We start from the raw sequence: 15,486 nt of genomic DNA on the forward strand, positions 1-15,486 counted from the left end.
GTCAAAAATGCATAAAGCACAGCACCTTGCTGGACAGAAACACAGGCTCTCCCCACCCACATGGTCAAGGAAGCTTCTCCTCCTCCTCTTCTTTCCTCCCCCTCCTCCTCCTCCTCCTCCTCCTCCCCCTCCCCCTCCCCCTCCCCCTCCCCCTCCTCCTCCTCCTCCTCCTTCTCCTTTTCCTCCTCCTCCTTCTCCTTTTTTTCTGTCAGTTGTGGGGATTAAACTCAGGACCTGGATGCTGTCCCTGAGTTTTTCAAGGCTAGCACTCTACCACTTTGAGCCACAGAACCAGTCTTGTTTTCTGGTGGTCAGTTGGAGATTGGCTCCAAACCACAATCCTCAATTCTCAGCCTCCTAAGTAGCTGGGATTACAGGCTGGAATAAGTTTCTTGTTCAGCCAATAGAGCACCCCAAGTGCTGGAGTATATCTCTCTCATCCACTCTTATTCATATCTGAGTGGGTAGGGGGTTGGTGCCTTCCTAGGAAAGATGCTGTTTTAGCACCTTACTTCTTAGGGTGTACATGTTTAAGGATTGGGCAATCTCAGGACATAAGCATCACTTTCTTTGGCAACTCCATTGCTAAGTCACCCATTTGTGATTTTCTAACTCTAATTAGAAATACAAGGTTTTCCAAGCCAGCAGGATTGTCTTAATTTCCCCTTTTAAATGGGCCAACTTCCTCCTTGACTTGAGTCTCTGAGGACCTCAATGAAGACTGCCGGTGGCAGCTGGTATCTTGTTCATAAGAGCTCCACAGGGCAGGGACTCCATTAGGATAAGGTCTATGTCCAACACTGTCAGCCTTTTTTTTTTTTTTGTCAGTCATGAGGCTTGAACTCTGGGCCTGGGCACTGTTCCTCAACTTTTCAGCTCAAGGTGAGTGCTCTACCACTTAAGCTACAGCACCACTTCCACTTTTCTGGTGGTTAATTGGAGATAAGAGTCTCACAGACTTTTCTGCCTGAACTGGATTTGAACCTTGGTTCTCAGATCTCAGCCTCCTGAGTAGCTAGGATTACAGGCATGAGCCACCAGTGCCCAGCTAACTGTCATCCATTTTTTCCAGGCAAGGCAGAGTAAAGGCATTCTTGCTGGTCTCTGCCTAAACAAGTCTCTTCCCAACCCAACACTGGGAATTTTGCTTATTGTAGCTTGTTACCAAAGTCTATTTCAATCTATATAGTTTATGATGCAAGGAACAGAAAATCCAGTTATAAGTGGCTTCTCAGATTTTTTTTATTAGTATATACTACCAAGAAATCAAGTATAAGGCTGGGAAGGTGGCTCAGTGGTAGAGTGCTTGCCTTGCATGCATGAGCCCCTGGGTTTGATTCCTTAGCATCACATAAACAGAAAAAGCCAGAAGTGGAACTGTGGCTCAAGTGGTGGAGCACTTGCCTTGAGCTGAAGAGCTGAGGGACAGTGCCAGGCCTAGAGTTCAAGCCTCACAACTGATTTTAAAAAAATCAAATACAGTTTGACCAAGATTCCAGTGTGATTTCCCAGCTGGTCTGTTGATTTAGCCTTCCTTTGTCCATCCCATCCATCTTCAGCTTAAATCCTTCATGGAAATGAGCAAGCCACACCAGATCCTACCATTACATTACCATTTCAGGCCACATTCCCTTCTGCCAAAGGAAAACCTAGAGATCTCTAGTTAGAAGCCACCAACAAACACCTTCTGTAGCTCAAATTGTCATGCGCCAGGCCCCACAGTAATATTCTCCATGGTCTGATCCACATGTCCTACACCTCCAGGCTCAGACAGCTCCTGGGTTGCAGTGGTGGCGATGATGAGACACACATTGGGGTAGTTACAGAGGATTTTGTTAGAAGGACAACCCAATAAGCTCCCAGGGCTGTGGCTGTCTCCTCATGACTTCTTACCTCTAACCCTGGTACTCAGTACTGTGCCTGGCACATGGTAAATACTTGCTGGTTTAAATGATCAGATGCATCCAGTCACAAGGCCTATCCCCTCTCTTCTCATACCCCCCTCCCCCCCCCCAGTCTTCCTCCATACCTTTCGGCAAAGCAGAGCCCTTCTTGTGAGCCTTCTTGTTTTGTGGGACGTTTTGAAAAACGTTAGATGAAACCGAAGTCTTCAAAAGAAGATGGGTCCAAAGGCCCTGAGAGGAAGTAGGGGATCCTAAGGAGAAGAGTCTCTGGGTACCTGCAGATCCTAGGAAGGGAGACATAAAATAGGAGAGGTTGGGGCTGGGAAGTTGGCTCAGTGGTAGAGTGCTTGCCTTGCATGCCTGAGGCCCTGGGTTCGATTCTTCAGCACCACATAAGCAAAAAGAAAAAAGCCAGAAGTGGCACTGTGGCTCAAGTGGTAGAGCTCTAGCCTTGAGCTGAAGAGCTGAGGGACAGCGCCCAGGCCCCATGACCGGACCCAAAAAAAAAAAAAAAAATAGGAGAGGTTGTCTGTCAAGCACACAGATGTACATAAACTCCTAACTACTTTACTATAGGAGGGGTTTGCTCTTTTTTTCATGTTTTGTTGAAGTTTGGTTTGGTTTATTCTGGCACTGACAGGTGAGCACCTTAGCAACCATGGCCTTGTGGAATGACAATACAGATTGGTGGCCCAGCTCAGAGGCAGGCTCATGAGCACCTAGGGTTTCTGAGAGCCTGGAAGTCTCACAAGCCACACCAACTTTGCTGAGGGAAAATTCCACCCACTACCCATGCTGACCATCTGTCACGTTAAACGTCTCTGCCTACTATATCTTCTAAGAATAAATGGAAAGTACTCCAATGTTATCAAAGCTGGAACAACATCAAAGATGGTAATGATTTGGTGATACTCTGTGAGTTCACATTTCCTGTCCCAAACTCACTTGGACCTTTGAAATACCTCTGAGAGAGATGGTGACTTCAGCTCCAACTGTGCTTCTCAACTATGGATGACTCATAACTCGCCCACCCCCCAAGCTGGGAAGAGGATTTGGCAACGGCTGTTGATATTCTTGCTGGTCACACTGGGGGAGGGGAAGACTTGTTTATGCTGTAGAGTAGATTAGAACTCCATTTCCCTCAGCTTTTGGTTGTATCATTCCTGGGGCTTGAACTCAAGACCTGGGTACTGTCCCTGAGCTTTTCATGTTCAAGGTTAACACTCTACCACTTGAACCACAGCCCCACTTCCAGCTTTTTGGTCATTAATTGAGATAAGAGTCTCACAGACTTTCCTGCCCAGCTGTCTTCCAATCTTGATCCTCAGATCTCAGCCTCCTGAGTAGTTAAGCTTACAGGCTCAAGCTACTGGTGCCTGGCTTCCCTTTTTAAGGCTACATAATATTCTGCTGTAGGTAAAGAGACCATGTTTTCCTTATTTTTCTTTTCTATGTGCTGGTTCTGGGGCTGGAATTTAGGGTCTCTCACATTCTCCCGTACCTTTTCCACTCAAAGCTAGTACTCATCATTTCAGCCACAAATCCACTTCTGTTTTTTTTTTTTTTTTTTTTTTTTTTGCTGGTTAATTGGAGATAAGCGTCTCTCAGATTTGTTTGCTCAAGCTGGCTTTGAACCAGGATTCTCAGATGTCAGCCTCCTGAGTAGCTAGGATTATGGGTAAGTCTAGCCTTATTCTGTATAGATGGGTGGACACATAGGGTGACTTCCTGCTTGGGGCTGTTATGGATAATCCTGGTGTGATTGTGGCCACATAACTCTCTTTTTTGGGACTCTGCTCTCACATCTTCTGGATGTATAATGATCATTGGAACTGCTATGTCATGGGGTAGTAACTTTATTTTTAAGTCTTTGAGGAATCAACAGATGATTTTTGTACTTGACTCAAACTCGACAGCATGTTTGACCCGCATGGGGAGATGACAGATTCCTGGTGCTCTGGTCCCTCTTCCAGAGTTTTTAGTGGGGTTATCTTAGGAAAGGCCTAACCCTCAAGATTCCCCTAAATGCCTGTGGAGATTTTAATAGCTTGCAAAGTTGAGCCATCGTCTCCTTGTTGGGTGATCTGCAGCAGGTTGGCTGAGATGAAGGGATGCAGTTATGTGGGAGTTTATGGGGGGATCTGTACATCTGTGACACCATATGGCTTGGCTCCTGGCTCCCAGGCAGTGTCTACCCCAGTCAGCAGGTGCACCAGACTCTCGTTAGCCTCTACTAACAAGACTTAACCATGACCCTGGTGCCTTTGAACTTCTGAGCAGACACACCTCATAACCACCTGCTTCTTTTTTCCTTTCTTAAATTAAAAGAGATTTCTTTACTTCCAAGGACATTTTTGCCTGGAATTTATTTATATAAAACAGCAAAGCTGAATGACGGTATTGGCTGGTGAATTAGGTGAGACATATGAAATTTCTTCAGGATTCCTTTTCTCCCCTCCCCCCCCCCCACCAAAAAGCCTCTCTCTAACCCAAACCTCTCCTTTTATCTGTCAGAAAGCTAAGGTGTGACAATTCAATGAACCTGCAAAAGACTATCACTTGGGGAACAGACCCATCCCAAGGCATTCTGGATTCTCTGGTAACCCCAGAGTTGGTGGCATCTGTCACCACATTGAATTATGAGATGACAGAGGCCTCTGCACAATCCCAGACTGGAAGAGCCTCACATTCCAGAATGTTCTTTCCAGGACTTCATTTTAGACCACAAAGCGCTGCTCAGGGAGCATAGATTAAGTGACCTCAATCAATTCTGTCTTAGATACTTAGTGAGACACCTGGTTAAAGAATAAAGTCGTCTGTGGATTTTTTAAGCCCCATTCCCAAAGGAAAGGCTTCCTGGTTGCAAGTCTGACATCCTCTTAAGTGGATGTCAGAGTTGTTATATTAAGCCAGGCACCAGTGGCTCAAGCCTGTAATTCTAATTACTCAGGAGGCTGAGATCCAGAGGATTATGGTTCAATATCAGCCTGAAAGAAAAGTTCCCAAGACTCCATCTCCAAATTAAAAAAAAAAAAGGCTGAAAGTGTGGCTCAAGTAGTAGAGCGCCAACCTAGCAAGAGCAAGGCTCTGAGTTCAAATCATAGCACTAAAAAAAGAAAAAAGAAAGAAAAAGCTGTATGATAGTTTGAGGAGATAATCACAAATTTAAATATGCCCCAGATAAAGGGGGAGGAGGCAGTAGAGAGACTGCCAATACTATGTGCATGGGCATTTGGGGTTTGGGATACAACTTCTCTTGGGAACATTATACAAGTGTATAAAAAGTGGCATTTCTCAAAACCATCATTAGCCAAAGAGAAGCTTTCATTCCCTCAAAATTGTCTGGGGTGACTTCTAAAAACTATTATTTTCTTGAAATGTGAATGGGGAAAGTGTCTGTAAGTAGTTTACATAATCTGAGATTTAAGTGTATATAATTAAATTATGAAATTAAGCCATCTATGGAAAACTATTTTATCTCTATCCATAAATGGCAAAAAAAAAAAAGGAATTTTTCTTTCTGAGAAAATAAGAAAATAGTGTTCATGTTGTCTTTTTATTTGGGCACAAATAGTATTGCTTACCCAAGGAACTAAGAGGATAATAATAGATAAGAATTGTGTGTGTGTGTGTGTGTGCGCGCGCGCACGCGCGCGTGTGTGTGCTCGTGCGTGTGTCTGTGTGTACTGGGACTTGAACTCTGAGCCTTATGTTCTTGCTTATCTTTTTTGTTTTGTTTTTGTTTTTCTTTGCTCTCAGTTGGAGCTCTACCAGTTTTCTTTTGTCTTTTTTCTTTTCTTTTCTGTTCTTTTCTTTTTTGTCAGTCGTGGTACTTGAACTCTGGGCCTGGGCACTGTCCCTCTGCTCTTCAGCTCAAGGCTAGCACTCTACCACTTGAGCCACAGTGCTACTTCTGGTTTTCTGAGTGGTTTTATTGGGGATAAAAGTCTCACAGACTTTCCTTTCCAGGCTGGCTTTGAACTGTGATTCTCAGATCTCAGTCTCCTAAATAGCTAAGATTACAGGTGTGAGCCACCAGCGCCCAGCACCTCCACTTTTTTTTGATGGTTAATTGTAGGCAAGAGTCTGTCAGATTTGTCTGTTCAGGCTGACTCTGAATCATGATCCTCAGATCTCAGCCTCCTGAGTAGCTAGGATTACAGATGTGACCCAGTGATGCCTGACTTTTATGTTTTCTTTTGAAACAGCATCTCACTATGCAGCCCCAGCTGACCTTGAAGTCACAATCATCCTTACTCAGCCTTCTAAGTGCATGTGCCACTAAGCTTAGTTCTCTTTCTACCTTTATTTTGGCGCTTAAATTTGTGTATACAGAGTCCTCACACCCTTTAATAATAAAATTGTTCTACTATACAGAGTAAGTTTCAGATTTCTCCTAAACCAAGCAGATTGATGAAAAAATGAGGATCCATCCCTATGGGTACCAAGGAAAGGCGAGAACAGGGATAGGAGCAATTTTAGGACTGTCCCTTGTTCTGTGTGCTGACACGGAGCATGGCTGTATTGATGGAAACAGCCTGATGGAATGCTAACTCACTTCTGAGGCAATGCATCTACTCACTTCTCACTCCTTCAAGGTTTGAGGGAACACTGACTCTGCTGATATCACTTCCTGGGGTTCTCTATACCTCTGCCCTGGGCCTCAAAGCTACAGCTTCTTCTTTCTTCATGGAGAAAGGAGGATGGTAATGCTGCCAGGACATTGGGATCTGACTTTTAAGGATCCCTTTTCCCCTGTATGAATTTAAGGGTGGGAAGAAACTGTAAGCATACCAGGGCTTCCAAAGGCATTCTCTCAGCTTTTGCATTTATGACTGCCATTCTACCACTTGAGCCACATCTCCAGCCTACCTTTTGTGCTGGTTGATTAGAGATAGAGCCTGGAAGACTTTTTGTGTGGGGCTGGTTTCAAATTGGAATCCTCAGATTCTCAGCCTCCTGAGCAGCGAGGTTTTCAAGCATGAGCCACCGACGCCAGCTAGAACAGACATTTTTAAATCTCTAAATATAGTGTCTTCTGTCTAGAGCATGTTGGTTCCTCTTCCCTCTGCCATTCTTGTCTCAGAGAGAGGGAAAAATGAATGCAAAGTCTACCTTTTCTGCCCCAGGGATTCCAAAAAGGAGAAAGCTCACCCCATTATCCACACCATACTTCCAGGGATAGGAGAGGAGGGAGGATGGATATTTGGGAGGCATACTATAGAGGTGAGGTCCTTGACATTGTGACTCTGTGAGACACAAATGTAGATATTGAGATTCTAAGCAAGAAGGGTCAAGGGTCTGGGGACAATGCAGAGACTTAATGGCTTGCTTCCCTGGGCTTGTGGGGACATGACAGAGCAGCAGAAGACTGTGGCTCTGGAGAGGTGGCTTTGGCATTTTGTAGCATACAGTCAGGACAAGGCCAACGACGATGCCTTGAGGATGCGGTGGAGGATAGAGTCCTGAGAAGAGACCTTACTACCAAGAGCAAGGGACCAGGAGCCGGTGATGAGTGTCAGTAGCACAGCAGACAGGATGGGCACTCTAGTCTAGAACAGAGAAACTGCCTCAAGGATCAGCCACCATCCTGCAGACTCCACAGGTATTCAGATTCCCCTCTCCCACTGCCTCCAAGACACAATGAGCATCTGTCCTCACCTACTCCCCCCACCCCCAACAGCTACATCACTCCTTTGGGAAAATCCAAGAAGGGCAGAACCATCTCCAAGGTGACTGCATCTCACAGCAGACACTTTACAGCAGCCGAGGAAGAAGCTGACCACATTGCATACTGCAAGGAGATAGTGGGAAACTGAAGGGACAGTGTGGAGGGACAGTGTGGCAGGTGCCTCTGGATCCCTGACTGCAGCAGGTACCATAGCAAATCTCACAGCTGAGAACCGTTGCCTAGGAGACAGAAGCCGCCACACCTGGAGTCATGGGGAGGCTGGGAGGCCCAGGCCCCTGCCCGAGGGCAGCTAATGACAGATACACAAGCACAGTTGTCTGGTTCCCTTGTAATAAGGTGAGGCCTACTGGCATCAGAGAGCATTCTCTGCCATCAGACAGGGCTGAGTCATCCCACCTGACCCCAGAGGGCCAGCTCCTCCCCTGAGCCCCTCACTGAGTCATGTGTACCTGATTTCTGGTTCTCCCTCTGTCTCTGGGAAGCCCACAGAAGCCATAAACGTTTTGCTAACTAGGCTGTGTGCCTCTTACCCATTGGGTGGAGATGCTAAGAATCTTTGTACAGGTAAGTACAGTGGGGATGAGCCATTATGTAATTGAACAAGGTCATCAAGTAAAGTATCTCTGCTGAGGTTGCCAGCTCTGGACCAACGGGGGCAGATGGCCATCTGTGTTCTCTCTTGCTGATAGGGCTGGCCACTGGGGCCTTGGGCTGACCTCTAACCCAGATCTTCCAGGAGATTGTTCTGGTCTTCTAGTCCAAAGTTTCCAGACTTAGAAAATCAAACTGCAAGATGACCTATTAAATTCAAATTTCACACACAGAGTTGGAGGCAGGAGGATCGAACATTCCAGTCCAGCCTGGGACACCTAGCAACAGCCACAGTCAATAAATAGAAGTATAAATAGGGGCTGGGAAGGTGGCTCAGTGGTAGAGCGCTTGCCTTGCATGCCTGAGGCCCTGGGTCCGATTCCTCAGCACCACATAAGCAAAAAGAAAAAAGCCAGAAGTGGAGCTGTGGCTCAAGTGGTAGAGCGTTACCCTTGAGCTGAAGAGCTGAGGGACAGCGCCCAGGCCCAGAATTCAGGCCCCATGACCAGACCCCCCCCCCAAAAAAAGTATAAAGTTGTACTTCAGATGAAGACTCCAAAACACTTTAGTATGATGATCTGACAAGCTATGTTTTTTGTTTTTTGTTTTTTTGTTTTGCTTTGTTTTGTTTTGTTCTTTGTCGGTAGTGGGGCCTGAACTCTGGGATTGGGTGCTGTCCCTCAGCTCTTCAGCTCAAGGCTAGTGCTCAATCACTTGAGCCACAGTGCGACTTCCGGCTTTTTTCTGTTTATGTGGTGCTGAGGAATCGAACCCAGGGCCTCATGCATGCAAGGCAAGCACTGTACCACCGACCCAACTTCCCAGCCCTGGGTCTGATGTTGCTCAGGAATGAAGGAGACAACAGCAATGCCTGGTTGGAGAGGTTGCTGTGGCAGAATACGTCATTCAGAAATCACTTAGGTTGCTTGGAGGCAAACACTAATTTGGAAGTCAGGGTGTCCCTGCTCATCTGGAAAGCTCCAGTGCCAACCTGACCCACCCTGGAAATTGAAACAGAAGGATCATGGACAAGTGGGAAACACAAAACCAAATTGCACTTGTGAACTGAAGGGTTTATGCAGGCAGAATGCCTACAACATACATTGCCCCTGCCACTTTCATCACCCCTAATTTTCAGAATGAATCCGACAAGACCAGAGAGCTCTTTCTACTTTGACAGATGAGTAAACTGAGGCCCAGAGAGACAAAGAGAGTCTCCTAGGTTATCAGTGCAGTGGTGAAGTGGATGCTTAGGATGGGGCAGCTTCAGAGCCCAGCTCTTTCCCCTCCAGCTTAGGAGTTAGAACAAGATGCTCGCCCTGCCCCTGACTATGTCCTCTTGGGACCCACAGCCATTCCAAGGGCTTATGACTCTTTGCCCTGAGACTGGACAAGGCTGGAGTGCCAGGAGACAAGCAAGACCTCCTTGGGAGCAGCCTGCACTCAAGAGAGGGATGTGAGGTGCATCCCCTCAGAGGGGGCAATGCTGGAGTGTCCTCCCACATCCCAGATGGCTCCAGTGGGGATAAGCCTCAGTTGCTCATGGAGGTACCCTGCTTGTGCCTGCCTTCTTTACCTTATCTCGCTTCCTTAATCCTCTTTCACAACACGTCACGGGTCCCTCCTCAGGCCAACCACAGGTGCTTCTCTACTTCCAAAAGCGCTACTGCTCAATAAACCCACCAGAATACAAAATGCCTTCAGGATACTGAATCTGCTGACTGTGGTTGAGTATGATTTCTCCGGAATGGAACCAGTCATGCCATTGTCAAGTTGAGCTATGGAAAATCAGGGATTCGATCTCAAGCGAAGAAAGCAGGAAATGCTCACACAGGTTCCCAGGTTCTTAGGCACTGCTCCAAGCTATCATTGAATCCATCCATCAAGTCTTTTTTTTTTATTATAATTCCCGTTTTCATAGACAAGATACAGTAAGTGGGCCCTTAAATACTGATGGCACAGGCTGATGGCTGTGCTTGCACTGACAGAGTCATTCAGAAAGTTTTCCATAGGGGCTCCATAGCCAAGGATTGAATGCCTCTACTTTGGAAGCAGATATAAACAAGGGACCACAGTCGCTGACAAGGAGACATCTTGAGGCACAGATGGGCCAGTGCAACTTCATAGTGTTTTAATACCACATTAATTCCATTCATGTGTTTTCCTTTTGCTCCTTGCCAGACAGGACGGCTTGCATGAGGGTCCATTTTCCTTTACTCCTCTGCTCTCACATTTACTGCTTCCTCCAGCCTGCTGAGGCCCCCAGCACAATAGTTCCAGTGCCTTCTAAGGACCAAGGAAGCTCAGATTCCTGGGTCTCAGTTAGCACAGTTCTCTGTGAGGATAGGAGTATGTGCATCTGTGTGCATCTCAGTTCAGAAATTTTCCAAGAGTGATTTGTCTGGTCTTTCTTCCCTGATGCAAAGACCTACTTAAGAGTCTTTCTTACCCCTGTTTTATTTTATTTTGTTCTCATCACTAGGCTAGTTGGCAGTGGCTTCAGAAAAAGGATTCTGCAGGAGAGCTCTATCTTCTTGATTGGACTGCACTCAAAGCCAAGTTTTTGATACCACAGTGAAAGGATCTCCCAAAGATTTATATTTCTTTCATTTAGCAATCACTCCTATTAGACTATAGGAATGAGGCTGGTCATTTCTGGATACCTTCTGAGCTCCAGTTCAGTTTGCCTCTTCCTATGTACACTATTAGGAAAGCTCAGACACATTGCTCAGAATAAATGAACTTGCCTGGCCTGGGAAGGGTGGGTTTTGCTCCTGCTGAGAGTCAATCTCAACACCAAAATTCTCAGTCAAGAAGTTTAACCTGGAAGAGATCTTAGCTTTATTGACTTTTTTTAATGAGGCATCTTTTTAACATCTATGAAGAGCTCAGATCAAAGAGTTACAGATACAAAAGTCTGAGGGGGAAGCAAGCAAGCAAGTGGAAACAATTCACTGAGGAACAACAGTGAGAGGGTAATAAGTACCTAGCTTATTTCTTCCTCCTCCTCCTCCTCCTCTTCCTTCTTCTTTTTCCTTTGTCTTCCTCTTCTTTTTCCTCCTCTTCCTCCTTTTGTTTTTTGCAAGTATAGGATTTAAACTCAGGACCTCCTACTTGCTTGGTTTGCTCTCTTGCCTGGGGCTCTGCCACTTGAACCATGCCTCTGTCTGGGCTTTTTGTTGGGTATGTTGGAGATGGAGTCTCCAAGACTTCAAATCTTTGAATCACAGCCTTCTAGTAGCTAGGATTCAGAGGCACAAGTCACCAGTGTGCAACATCGAGTTCCTAATTCTTTAACATTGGGCAATAATTCACATATTTGTAGCACTGTGAACCTCTAACAAATCACATCACCCATTTACTTCTGTTGTTGCCGACTTTCCTTCCAGAAAAATGCCCACTTGCATATATAAAAACAACTTGACACCACAAGTCCCAGTATTGTGGTCTAGGGGCATTCAGCAGGTTAGGAATCTGCACAATCAAGAGTTTTCCAATGCTTAGGAAACCTTTGCCTTGGGTCATGTGGTTTTCATGTTCTGTCTTGGGTGAGGCTTCTCAGGATGTGCTCTGCCCTTCCCCATGAAGAATATCTACCAATAGGTGACCACCATCAAACCTCCCCTTCTCTCTTGCAGTCAGTGGCCAGGTACCACTTCTAGAATCTCCTTAAATTCCCACTGGGATTTGCAACTCCAAGCTGGCATGGAGATGTTGTGCAAACCTGACTGAGTGCCAGGTTCTATCCCCAGTGCTTCCCTCCGGTGGCCTGTGAGTGCTGGTGGCATTTGGAAATTGTTCTCCACTCTGGCTGTGCCCTAGAGGATCAGGCTAAAAGATACATATACCACTTGTCTTCCTCTACAGAGAAAACCCTGTGCACAGCCCTGTATCCAGCACCATCCCTGGCTGCTCACTGAATGCTGCTTGCTTCTCCCTGACGCCACTAACAGGGCATGGCTGGACATATGATCTTCATTTGTCCTTTGCTGGATGACCTTGATTCTTACCTCTCCATTCTGGCCACTGCAAGGAACTTTACTGCTTCACAAAGATCATATTAACTCTTTACAACAGAGCTACAAGGCAAGAACTCATTCTAGCCAAGTTTGCCTGATGAGGAAACAGAAGCTGGAGCAGTTGGATATAACATGCTCATGATCTTAGCAAGGAAATGCATCAGAGCATGCTCTCTTCAGACTTAGCAAACACCTGTGAGTACAGCCAACTCATCCAAGACTGCCTTTCTCTGATCTATGTGGTCATAGCATCACTAGGCTGGGTCACTGAGTAACCCACACAGAACATCCAGTCCTAGGAAAGTCTCAAGAGTGATGTCATCACAGCAGTGACCCTGACGTCAGCATGTACAACCCTGATGCACCACCATCTGTCTGGATTTAGAGTGCCTGGTTCCAGCAACAACAACAATACCTCCCCTCTGGCCCCTCCTGCCTGGCCCTCTCAAGGGTCTGACTGGCGCCAACTCCTGCAGCTGGGGCCAAGCTAAGCAGGGGCCTCTTCAGCCTCGCCAGTGTGGCGTCTTGCTGGTTGGGTGGTCATGTTTTCCTAAGACAGAGCCACAGGTTCTTCTGTACTCTTCTGTGTTTCCTGCAGGCCTGCTGCCATGTTGAGGGCCTTGTCCCAGGGCCATGTGCCAGGCTGGGGCACTCTGGGGACTCCCTGCAGGGCCCTGCTATAGAAAGAAGCCCGGAGCTGCTTCAAGGGGGTCTACAGAGAAGAAAACAAAACACCCTCCAGGCAGAAGGGGCAGAAATACATGGATCTAGCTGTCCTGAGGACGCTTCTACACAGCATGAAGTATGACCTTGTTATAGTATATAGGGCAATCCCAGCAAGAACTAGTTACATAGCCTTGCCCAAGTCACTTTTTCTTCTATTGGCCTCAGTTTCTTTATTAATAAAAGCAGATGTAATATTTTGATATATGATGTTTTTCCCCCATACATACTCAGGGCCTCACACTTGATAAGTAGGCACTGCCACTTGAGCCATATCCTCCTTTGCCCAGTCTTTTTATTATTTTTTTTTTCAGACAGGGTCTTCCATTTTTGCCGGGGCCAGCCTCAGAGTACGGTCCTTCTCCTACATAGCTGAAATTACAAATGTGGTCATTACCACACCCAGGTTTCTTGCTTCGTTTTTGGTACTGGGATTTGATCTCAGGGCCTGAGTGTTATCTCTTAGCTTTTTCATTCAAGGCTGGCATTCTGCCACAGAACCACAGCTCCACTTCCAGCTTTTTGGTAGCTAATTGGAAATAAGAGTTTCACAGATTTGGGCTGGGAAGGTGGCTCAGTGGTAGAGCGCTTGCCTTGCATGCATGAGGCGCTGGGTTCAATTCCTCAGCACCACATAAGCAAAAAGAAAAAAAGCTGTGACTCAAGTGGTAGAGTGCTAGCCTTGAGCTGAAGAGCTGAGGGACTGTGGCCAGGCCCAGAGTTCAGGCCCCACGACCAGATCCCCTCCCAAAAAAAAAAAAAGAGTTTCACAGATTTTATGCCTGAGTTGGCTTCAAACCATGATTCTTCGATCTCAGCCTCCTGAGTAACTAGGATGACAGCCATATGCTATTGGCACCCTGAAGCTTGGTTGATAAGATGGGGTTTTGCTAACTTTTTGCCCGGGATAGCTTCAAACCATGATACTATCTCTGCCTTCCCAGCAGGTAGGATTACAATGTAATCATTACAGTGTATTTATTTTCAACCAAAGTTGCTAGCATATGATTCTCCCCCAACTATGGGTCATAGAAACTTGTATCATCCCTTGCATTTAGCTGGCTATAAGGAAATTTTCTGTCCTAAGACCTTCTGAATGCTGGAGGGTCACTGCTTCATTTCCTGGAGGAAGGAATACTGCTGAGAGAGAGGGGCCATGAAGAATGTAAATAAGACTGCTGTGCTGTGTTTCCACACCCACACCCAACATTGGATCGGACCCTCTGGTGCCAATCCCATTTCTCCACCATTGCCCAGGCTCCAGCCATGCCTATGCAACAAGTCTGCATTCATCTCAAGGCACAAGCTGCAGACAGCTCCCACCTGACTGAATAATGGAGGCTCCTGCCGGGTGGTACACACAAAGAGGGCAAGGAAGCTCTGGGTCCTCCCTTATACCTTGCCCTGTGCACCTCCTCATCTGTGGCCTTTGGGAGCCTCTTAGAACAGGAGATATGACAATGCCCCCTCCTCCCCCCCCCCCCAGGCAAAGAGCATCAGAAGTGAACATTAGGGTCAATTTTGGTAACAATGCAAGCTTGCTGGTGGGGAAAAAAAAATCCCCGTACCTTTTGGGATTACAGACGTCTTCAGTGTTATAGTTGTGCTGGGAGAGCAAAGGAAAACCAGTCATGTTGTTTTCCAACACAACAGAGTTAGGTTAATAATTTTCTAAGCAATAGTCTCCAATTTCCCTCCTATCTCTTGAAGATTCAAGTCTAAGTCAGCCTATTTAAGGCTCTGACAAGTCCTGCACAGCGAGGGAGTGGCTGATTGGGTCTAATCCATCATCACCTAACATTCCTTAAGCATCTAGACTTTTAATTCACATCAGTAAGGATCCCTTGAGCCAGGATTCTGTGGAACATGCCTTTAGCTGTCCTGGGGCAGAAGGTCTATGTGCCTTCTAGAACTTGCATAGACCCTGTACTCTGCTTTCTCAGCCACCCTAAGAGGCTAGTGGTTTCCAGGCTGGACATCATTCATGTGGAACCTTCTCACAATTGTAGACAGTTCTTCTATTGGCTAGCATTGCCTCTAGGACAAATTAAATGTAGGCCTGGATCTGAGTTCAAGGTCAGACTGCATGTCCTTGGGTTTGGCCCTTTATTAAATGCCTTGAGGTACCATTTTCCTCTTAGGTTTAAATGAGGCTCTTCCAGCTTAACAGCAGGTCCAAATTATCCACTGCAATAAACCAAGTTTGCCAACAGCGGAACCCAGCGTTCACTGAAGCCCCTATCTAGCTTCTTCTGTGTAACTGTAGCAGGGAGGTCTGGCTCACCGACTTGCCTACAACCCCATCTAAGCTGCTCATTTGGGGCTCCCTGATGTGAAAAAAGAGCCTGGCTACTATTTCAGGATGACATGCAGAAGGGAAATTGCCACAATTAGCCGAAGCTGGGTTCTATTAGCATATTTTCTCCCTGGGCACAGAGCATCTGTTGGTGGGAAACAGCCACTCGCTTATCTTGTCCCATCAGAATCAGGGGCCTGGGTGATGAACCAGGAAGGTCCACAGGGAATCCCAAAGCAAGCAGGGCAAAACCCAGCAGGG

At 46.4% G+C, this 15,486-nt stretch overlaps 1 protein-coding gene across 4 annotated transcripts in view; it reads right to left on the bottom strand.

The window, feature by feature from the left end:
- LOC138803692 (barrier-to-autointegration factor-like protein) overlaps positions 1–15,486 on the bottom strand; it is a 49,903-nt gene that overhangs the window by 9,463 nt on the left and 24,954 nt on the right. For 3 of the 4 annotated variants that reach the window (XM_069987750.1, XM_069987749.1, XM_069987747.1), the window contains exon 2: positions 2,030–2,188. The gene's annotated coding sequence lies outside the window, so the exon portion shown is untranslated. Of the gene's footprint in view, positions 1–2,029; positions 2,189–6,776; positions 6,904–15,486 lie in introns of all 4 variants that reach the window. The other variant, XM_069987748.1, reaches the window with a different exon arrangement.

Source organism: Dipodomys merriami, unplaced genomic scaffold (assembly GCF_024711535.1).
Source record: "Dipodomys merriami isolate MVZ:Mamm:240054 unplaced genomic scaffold, mDipMer1.0.p SCAF_346, whole genome shotgun sequence".
Taxonomy (NCBI): Eukaryota; Metazoa; Chordata; class Mammalia; order Rodentia; family Heteromyidae; genus Dipodomys; species Dipodomys merriami.